Genomic DNA, 9,390 nt, shown 5'->3' on the forward strand with positions numbered 1-9,390 from the left:
TCCCATGGGGCTGGACCTGAGCACATGCCTACAGTCCTTGTGGTTCAGCCTTGTGGTTCTCCCCTTGTGTAACCAGCTGTCTCCAGCTTTACAAAGGAAAGTTTCCCCGCACACACTCATTCTGAATCTTGCTCTGTTGCATTACCCTGGGAAATAAAAGTAGTCTCCAGGAGGGATAAACAGTAAGTCAGTTCTACCACAGATGGGTTATTACCGAGGAAGGGGCAAGAAACCCTTCTACAAGTCAGGTGGTTTCTGATTTGCTTCCACTGTGATCTAAGGAGGATTTAATTAATTATGTTGTCAGCTAATAGGTCATTTAAAATATTTTGTTTTGAAGCTAGATAATTATCAGGAATTAAAAGAACCGAGAGACACTAACAGAACAAACCTCCTTGTACTTCTCTCTACCTCTTATGTGAACAGTGTTCATCAGTGCTTACAAAAGGTCCAAACTCGGTCTCGTTCTTGGAAAAATTAATATTCATCCCTGGACCTATAAACTTACTGGAAAAATAACTGGCTCAATCTACCTCCTTAAGAGACAGATTTTCAACAGCACTTCTAATAAAAATGTACTTTTTTATGTGTAAAGAGGATCTCTCTGGGACGCTTGGGTGGCTCAGTCGGTTGAGTGTCCAACTCTTGACTTCAGCTCAGGTCATGATCCCAGGGTCAGGGGATCAAGCCCCGTGTCTGGCTCTGTGTTGAGCATGCAGCCTGCTTAAGATTCCCTCTCCCTTTGCCTCTCTCCCTGGCTTGCTCTCTCTCTCTCTCTCTCTAAAAAAAAAAAAAAAAAGATGCTCTCTCATGTATAATGGGATGCTATATATTTGTTATTTGATCACATATGCTGCAAACCCTTGCAACAATACCTCAATTTAGAAGGAAAAAAATTAACACCCAGAACTTTATATGTCACAGAACACTTTTTTAGAGTGAACAAGATCAAATTTATATACATAATTTTTTGAAAAATGTATGATTGGCTGATCCAGAAAATACTGCCAAGCCTGAAAATATATTATGCTGCGATTAACTCTGTACCAGCTGCATGGAAATAGCAGCTCAAGAAGGAAAAACAATGTTGCACATAATGTGCAATTTATTAAGGAGAGACATTATTTGGAAGGATTATTGGGGGCAGGGAGAGGTGTGCAGAGAGCTATAGCCATAGGGGAGTGCTCTGACCGCAAGATCCGCTAGATTGGGCAAAAAAAAAAAAAAAAAAGGTTTTCTTTTATAGGGAAGAATAAACAAGGCTAGAGAGAATGGGGATGGGGAGGAGGGCTGAACAGGAGTAATCTAACCTGACATCCAGATGGTAGGTGGGGTAGTAAACTGGCTCTGGCTGGCCGTGGGCCATGGTTGAGGGACCTAGAGGAAGAAGACAAGCTTAGCCAACGTTCAGTTAATAAGCATTTTGTTGCAGTTGGTCAGTGCCCCGCAGTTCAGCTAACCGCTGATGAGTCCGCGAATGGGAATTTGGAATGTCTGTCACCTCATCACAGGTGAACAAAGGGGGAATCCATGAGTCTTTTTTTTTTTTTTTTTTTGAGACAGATACAGAAAGTAGAGCAGAAGAGGGGCAGAGAAAGAGGGACAATCTCAAGCATCCCCATGCGAGGCTCGAACTCACAAAACTGAAACCGTGAGATCATGACCTGAGCCAAAATCAAGAGTCTGACGCTTAACCGATTAAGCCACCCAGCACCCCTTCATTTCCTTTTAAAATAGATAATGGTGGAATCAGAGTGCAATGATATTTGGACTTCACTGCATTCATGTAAGGACACTTTTTTTTTTTTTTATTTTTTTTTTCAACGTTTTATTGATTTTGGGGACAGAGAGAGACAGAGCATGAACGGGGGAGGGGCAGAGAGAGAGAGGGAGACACAGAATCGGAAACAGGCTCCAGGCTCTGAGCCATCAGCCCAGAGCCTGACGCGGGGCTCGAACTCACGGACCGCGAGATCGTGACCTGGCTGAAGTCGGACGCTTAACCGACTGCACCACCCAGGCACCCCAGGACACTTTTTTTTTTAATGTTTTTTTCTGAAACAGAGAGAAACAGAGCATGAGTGGGGGAGGGGCAGAGAGAGAGGGGGACACAGAATCTGAAGCAGGCTCCAGGCTCTGAGCTATCAGCACAGAGCCTGAAGCGGGGCTCGAACTCACAGACTGCGAGATCATGACCTGAGCCGAAGCCGGACGCTCAACTGACTGAGCCATCCAGGCGCCCCCACATTTTTTTTTTAAGATGTCAATATTTACGACACATCCTTTATAACTACTTACACTTATGATTAAAAATATTATCGAACAGGGGGCGCCTGACTGGCTCGGTCATTAGAGCACGCGACTCTTGATCTCAGCCTGGTGAGTTCAAGCCAAAAACAAACAAAGCAAAACAACAACAAAAAATAATATAAAGCAAAAAAGTTGAAGGTCCCCAGGTATATAATACAGATGGGCCAATACTGGCTTCTTGACTGGGATGGCAGTATCCACAACCCCACCTTTAGGGACCTCGCCCTCTCAATCCTGGAGTGAAAATATCTCCTCCTTCCATGGAGACTGGGGCTTCTATATAGCAGCACCCCTCTGAGCTGGGCTTGGTAGGAAAAAGCCCATAACCCACGCCCTGTCACTATGGACCCCACCCTTTCCTCTTCCTTCCACCTTATGAATCCTGTAGCATTTGAGACATAGGACTTGATCCGCGTTGCACTGACAAATCATTGCCACAGTCAAAGCACTGTTCTGCCTGCTTCGTGTACCTGTTCCGAGGACTATGTGGGATGCTCTGAGATTCTCATGCTGCTGGACCAGGTGCAGACTTGAAAGGGGGTACCAATCTGGTCATTTTTTAGAGCAGTGGTTCTCTAAGTGTGGTCCTAGACCAGCAGCCCAGGCATCACCTGGAAATTGGTTGGACCTACTGAGGCAGAATTCCATAGAATTGGAGCCCAGAAATCTGCTTTAATGAGCTGATTAACAGCTTTTGGGTTCATGTTCAAGTTTCAGAGTCCTTATTTGGAGGGTATGAAGCTGACAAAACCCTGGGAACCAGATGCAAATAATGTACTCATTTTGTTCAAGCAGATTCCCTCTGTATAGCACTCTTGATCCAATAGTGACTTTGGACTTACCTGGACATAGTCTGTCACCATGACACTTAGGGTACCCTTATACCTTCCCTCACCTTCTGAGAACTTCCAGGATTCTTTTTAAAAGTTTTTTTTTTTTTAATGTTTATTTATGTTTGACAGAGAGAGAGAGAGAGAGAGAGAGAGAGAGAAAGAGAGAGAGAGAGAGAGAGAGAGCATGAGCAGGGGAGGGGCAGAGAGAGAGGGAGACACAGAATCCCAAGCAGGCCCCAGGCTCTGAGCTGTCAGCACAGAGCCCGACACGGGGCTGGAACTCACAGACCATGAGATCATGACCTGAGCTGAAGAAACGCTCAACCGACTAAGCCACCCAGGTGCCCCCAAGAACTTCCAGGATTCTTAAACGCAGGTCAAGTCTCACATGACTGATTTTTTTTTTCTATAGAAAATGGAGGGAGATATGGTCCAGGGGAATTGTATTCTCCACCATTATTGTTTCTAGTCTAGACTAGTAATTTCCTTCACATGTGAAATTAAAACCCTTACATCTGTGGCCCTCAGTCTCAGCTAAATATTGGAATCACCTGCAGAGCTTTAAGAACTACTGATGCTTGGTCACACTGCAAGATGCTGATTTAAGTAGTCCAGAGAGAGGCCTGAACATGCAGATATTTTTCAATGTTCATTTCCTTATTTTGAGAGAGAGCGCGCGCGGACACGAGCAGGGGTGTTTGGGCAGAGAGAGAGGAGAGAGAAGCCAAAGCAGGCTCCCGCGACGGGGGACCCCGATGCAGGGCCTGACCCCAGGACCGCGAGATCATGACCTGAGCCAAAATCAAGAGTCGGTCACCCAAATGGCTGAGCCACCCAGACACCCCTGAACACGCAGATTTTTAAAGCTCCTCAGGGGATTCCAGAGGATCACCGCTAAAGCGCAGCTACCTAGAGAGCCCAGCAGAGGGCGCTGTGTCCCTGCTCATCCAGGGAACCTGAGGTGCGTGCTGGAAAGCTGGCTGCTGGTTGCACAAACAGGGTACGTGCAGTTAAGGAGAAGGGACCAGACGCCCTGACCCTTGGATCACCAACCCTTTTGTGTTCTGAAACACCTATAAAGCTACATTAAGAAGTAGTAAGCTATCTGTTTTTCTGAATGACCAGAGATAAGTCACACACCCTCTCTAAGCCTTGGTTTCTACATTTTATATTTTTTTATTTTTTAACGTTTATTTACTTTTGAGACAGAGAGAGACAGAGCAGGAACGGGGGAGGGTCAGAGAGAGAGGGAGACACAGAATCTGAAACAGGCTCCAGGCTCTGAGCGGTCAGCACAGAGCCTGACGTGGAGCCTGAACTCACGGACCGCGAGATCATGACCTGAGCCGAAGTCGGCCGCTTAACCGACTGAGCCACACAGGCGCCCCGGTTTCTACATTTTTAAAACAGGGTGGTGGCAGGGAGGAAGGGGGGATCTATGGCTTATATTCATTCTTTCATTATATATTGAGCCTCCTGAAATGGACAAAGTAGTGATCTGGGGAGGGAAGAGATAAACATCCGAATGGGATAAAACTTCTACCTGATGGGGGCGGCTGTATTCCAGAGATGGCTGTTCTCATTTGTTCCTACTTCGGGGAAGGGGAATGGTGGGTCGTCGGTCGGTCGGTACCCCAGGTCAGGGAAGAGGCAAACCATGAAAGAGGAGGCAAAGAGATTACTGCTGAGTATTTACATATGCCATTATGTACTATGACACTTCTCTCACTTAATTTAAATGAACAACCTGGCATGGTAGCTGTGATAAGTTCCATTTTACAAGTGAGGAAGCTGAGGCTCAGAGATGTTAAGTGACCGGCTCAAAGTCACACAGCCAGTAAGTGGCAGAGCCAGGATTAGAACAGGGTGCCACACGTCAAAGCCCCAATTCCCTTCCCGCCCCCACGTCTTGGGAGTGAATGCCTAGTTGCCTCTGTTTTTCATTCTGGGCTCTTCCATCCATCTCTCAGCTCTGGGGAGTGCCCCACTTCCCTCCCCCCCCCCCCCCATGTTTTGTTTCACTGACACAGGATCCCTTCCCCTCCCGTGTCTACTCCAGGCCTGGAGGCTGAGGACTGTCAGGGAGAGATGTGACTTCCTTCCTCTCTAGTTCCCCAGCTCAGCCCCCAACGAAGGGCAGACACCTGCTGAGTGACACCAATTTGCAGCCCTTCTCGAGTGTGAATGAGATTTCTAATAGGGTCGGTGGCCCACTGGCTTCGGGCTGGGTTAGGAATTAGAGAGAAATTTAAGAGGCAGGAAATGGGGGAGAAGTGAGCTGGTTTGGAGGGGCCGAAGGAGCAGCTGAAGCAGTGACGGCAGCAGCCTCTGCTGGGAGTGAAACACTGAGAGGTTAAGTTCTTTGCCAGAGGTCACACAGGTGGCAGAAGCAGGGTGAGCTCCACGAAGGGCTGCCTTTTTAGCGTTTCCTAAAGGACGACAACTCCCAACCCAGCTTAAGTGGGTAAGGTGCTCTCTTTCGTGTTAAGATTTTTCCAGCCTTTTCTGCCTCCCCGAGCTGCTGGAGAGCTAATCCTTCCCTTCTTCGGCGGGAGGACCCCAGGGTGCCTCGTGCCTGCTGTGTGGGTGAAGAAGAAGGGTGGGACTATGCCTGGAAAGGACCAGAGAAGGCATCTCGGATTGTCGCTCGAAAACTGTGTCTCCCCTGAGGGTCTCATCACAGGGACTTGACAACCACCTTGGAGGAGGTTGCCCCACACGCGGAGGCATGAAGAGGGGCTGGGAAATGTTTTGCTGCTCCCCAAGCACAGCTACCCGCCCCCCCAAGTTTTCCCCTGGTGACGCCTCTGGACCCAGCAGCACCGAGGCAGATTCTGGGGGCCAATAGTTGCAAACACAGGAGTCCATTCTTTCAGGCCTGGGGGAGGCAGCAGACAAGCTCGAGATGAGCCAGGGGCCGGCGTGTTCTCCGTATTGCTAAGCCAGCGCACTCAGCGGTAGGCGCCTCCATCCTGGGCACCTGCCCCTCTGTGCCCGGGCACACGGCGGCCCTCTCCTGACAAACACGACCCGGCCGTGGGTGCCCAGCGATAAACGGTCGTGGGGTGAACCCGTGATAACAGAGGGGGATGCTCTCTCCTTGCCCTTTAGGGGTGTGGAAACAGCCCAGCGCTCCCGAGGACAGACACCCCCATCCCCGCACCCCACCCCATGCTTCTCAGCTCACATTAACATCTGTCCTTGTTTCTGGAAGAGTCGGCCTGAGGGTGTGCTGCCCTGGGAGTGCTCGGGGCGGTTCCCGAGGGTGTTTTCCAGGACATAGAGAAAGCACAAAAAGAACATTGGAAGGAGAGCCAGAAATGGGGGCGCGGCCCTGCCCACCCCCCCGCTGCGGTGGCCAGCACCATGAGGCAGACTGGGACTTGTTGTTGGGTGCAGCGAAACAACAACAAAATCACTAGTCTTCCAGATGGGGCGAGCCTGTTCCGCAGGTGACTTCCGGCGCTCCTGCAGCGGGGTGGGGGGACCGCTCTCCGCCAGGCTCCCACCGCCAGGCGCGTCCCCTCCCACCACTCCTCCCCCACCTCCGAAGTCTCTGGAGCCTCTGCTCAGAGTGAGGAGGGACGGGAACGTCCTGTATTCTCTTTCTTGCCTCCAGAGTGTTTTATTTTCTAGAATGAACTGAAATCCCTGCTTTAATAATAAAGAGATCTTATTTAGTAAAGGGAGGCAGGCGGGCAGCTCATTTCTCTACCTTTCTTCGTTAATCACAAAGCGTTGTGTTATCATGGTGATTGGAGATGAGGACAAAGGAAGGACTCCAGGTAATGGTGACCCCTCTCTATCAGGTTCCCACTCTCCCCAAGCCCTGCAGGTCTACAGTCAAGGCCCATGGTGAAAACCCTCCCAGGGCTTACTGAGCCACAGCTCAGAATGAAGTGGGGCTGAGGCTTTGGGCAAGCAGTATAGACAAGAGAGGAAAAGGGGAACCAGTTGTGGGCAGGGGGAGGATGGCTTCTCAGCCCAGGGTCCCCTTCCTCCTAGGTCCAGTGCTGGGCTCCCCAGGGAATTGCCCCAGCCCACCTTGGGGCACTGATGGAGGGAAGGCTAGCCACCCCCTCAATGCCTAGCCCAGCGCACCGCCCCCCCCCTCCCTCCATGCCTAGCCCAGACTCTAATTGCACTGGCAGGGCAAATCTGCTTTTTAATTGGCGAAAACCACAATATCCTGGTGGCTCAGAGAGCACCGCCCTGATTTTATTTCTGCAGCAGCTGGGGGATAATTACCCTTCCCTATCGGTGCTGCTTTCAATTCTTTCTCTTTCTAATTGAGACGTCTTCCTCTGTAGCCCAGCTCTCCAACCTTCAGTTTGTTCTCTCCATTCTCTCCATCCGGAAAGGGGCAGAACCTGCTTGGAGACACAGAGGGGGGACATGGAGAAGACTGGCAGTGCCCAGCTCCGAGGCCCAAGGCCTTCCAACTATTAGCCCTAGACAGGTGAGCCTGAGAAAACCCCAAGTTCTTCTGTGGAGGGTGCAGGGGAGAGATAGCCCTCCCCAGGAGGCTGTTGAGACCCCCTTTTCTCCACTCCCCAGTGGGGGTGCTTGCTCTGGGACTCTAAGCTACAAGGGGCTGAGGAACCCCACCCCCAGCATCTAACCCATCAAGGAAGAGAAAGGGATTTGTTGTCATTAATCTCTTAATAATGGCCTCATGTCTCTTTGGCACTGTTGAAAGAGGTTTGGTACATCATCCTTAGTATAGTTTCAGAGACAAAGATCTGAGTGCTAATATTAGAGAACAAGGCTAAGTAACATGCAAGACGTTAACTGGAGGGGTACTCCTAGGAAAAACAGGCCTTTCTCAGGGAGTTCCCAGGTGAACTTCTGGTGGTAATAGATAAGCTAAAAGATGTTACAGAGAGAGCTTGGAGAGAATCCTAGCAGATCCCTGGACATTGACATTCAGGACTGTCCAGTCTAGCCCTGTGAGCAACTCTGACCTAAAGCCACCAAGTGGCTGTCCTGTGATCAGCTCAACAGGAGAACAGGGGCTTTTGCTCATTATTATATTCCAGTGCCTACCACACAGTCTGGCTCATGCCACTGGTTGGCAAAGAGGCAAAATTCAGAGACAGAGTTGATCATGAGCGTGAATAGACTCATTTTCATTGGCCTTTTCCTTGCAGAACCAATGAAAATGGACTTGAAGCCCGGTTTTCCTAAATTCTTTAACTCTGGGCTCTTTCTGGGTTGGGTGAAGATGTAAATAGAGGGGTGGCTGGCTGGCTTAATCGTGGAGCATGCAACTCTTGATCTTGGGGTCATGAGTTCAGGCCCCACACTGGGCATAGAGGTTACTTTAAAAAAATAAAATGAAAAATACTTTATTTTAAAAAAGATGCAGATAGCAAAGGAGGCTGTTACAGTCTAAGAGAAATGTACCTTGAAACCATGACCTGCCCTTGAGCCCCCCATCTCCCTCTCCCCACTTCTAGTTTCTTTCCTCTGAATTTAGAGTCATTGCCTTGGCAACGCTTGTTTCCATGGTTTCCTCAGTGACAATGATCCCCAAACCCCTCCTCTCTCTTTCTTCCTGACAGCAATGGGTGATAGGGATCCTCCGTGTGGCCACTCCATGTAACCATGGTAACGATGAGCTGAGCCTTCATGTATCTTTTGTGAAGAGAGCTAGGGAATAGAAGCTTTTGGAAAGGACAGTTGGGGGAGGGTCCAGGGCTAGAACTGCCCTTGTCATAAAGAGGAAGTTAAGGGACTTGTCTTGATACTAGCCTGTAGGGTTCAGTTCAAACATTGTTGAGACCCTATTTTAAGCATGACAAAGTTCCAGGGAAACAAAGGTATACAAGACATAGCCCCTAATATTGAAGGGCTTATAGTCTAGTGCTGGGGCTCATGATGCTACTGAAACTCTGGCATAGATGGGGCCACTAAAGGAGGTGGCCCTTGAGAGCACTATCACGGTCAAACATTTGTCCATTCCAAACATTCCCTCCAGCCAAGAACCAAGAAAAGACTGACCAGGGGGATCGGTACTCACATTAAACCTTCTTCCAAACTGCCATCAGAGTTTCTGTCTTGGAAAGGGTGGAATTTTAATGCCCCTTTCTTTTGCAGAAGTGTAGGCTAATGGCAGAATCCTTAAATAGGACTATTTGGTGCAGGGAGAAAGAAAAACACAGACCTGCCCAACTCCAGTGCCACAAGGGGCTGGAATGATCTCCATTTCCAGGGATCACCATCACCTACCTGCCACAGGCCTTCC

The sequence above is a fragment of the Leopardus geoffroyi genome, chromosome B3 (genome assembly GCF_018350155.1).
Source record: "Leopardus geoffroyi isolate Oge1 chromosome B3, O.geoffroyi_Oge1_pat1.0, whole genome shotgun sequence".
Taxonomy (NCBI): Eukaryota; Metazoa; Chordata; class Mammalia; order Carnivora; family Felidae; genus Leopardus; species Leopardus geoffroyi.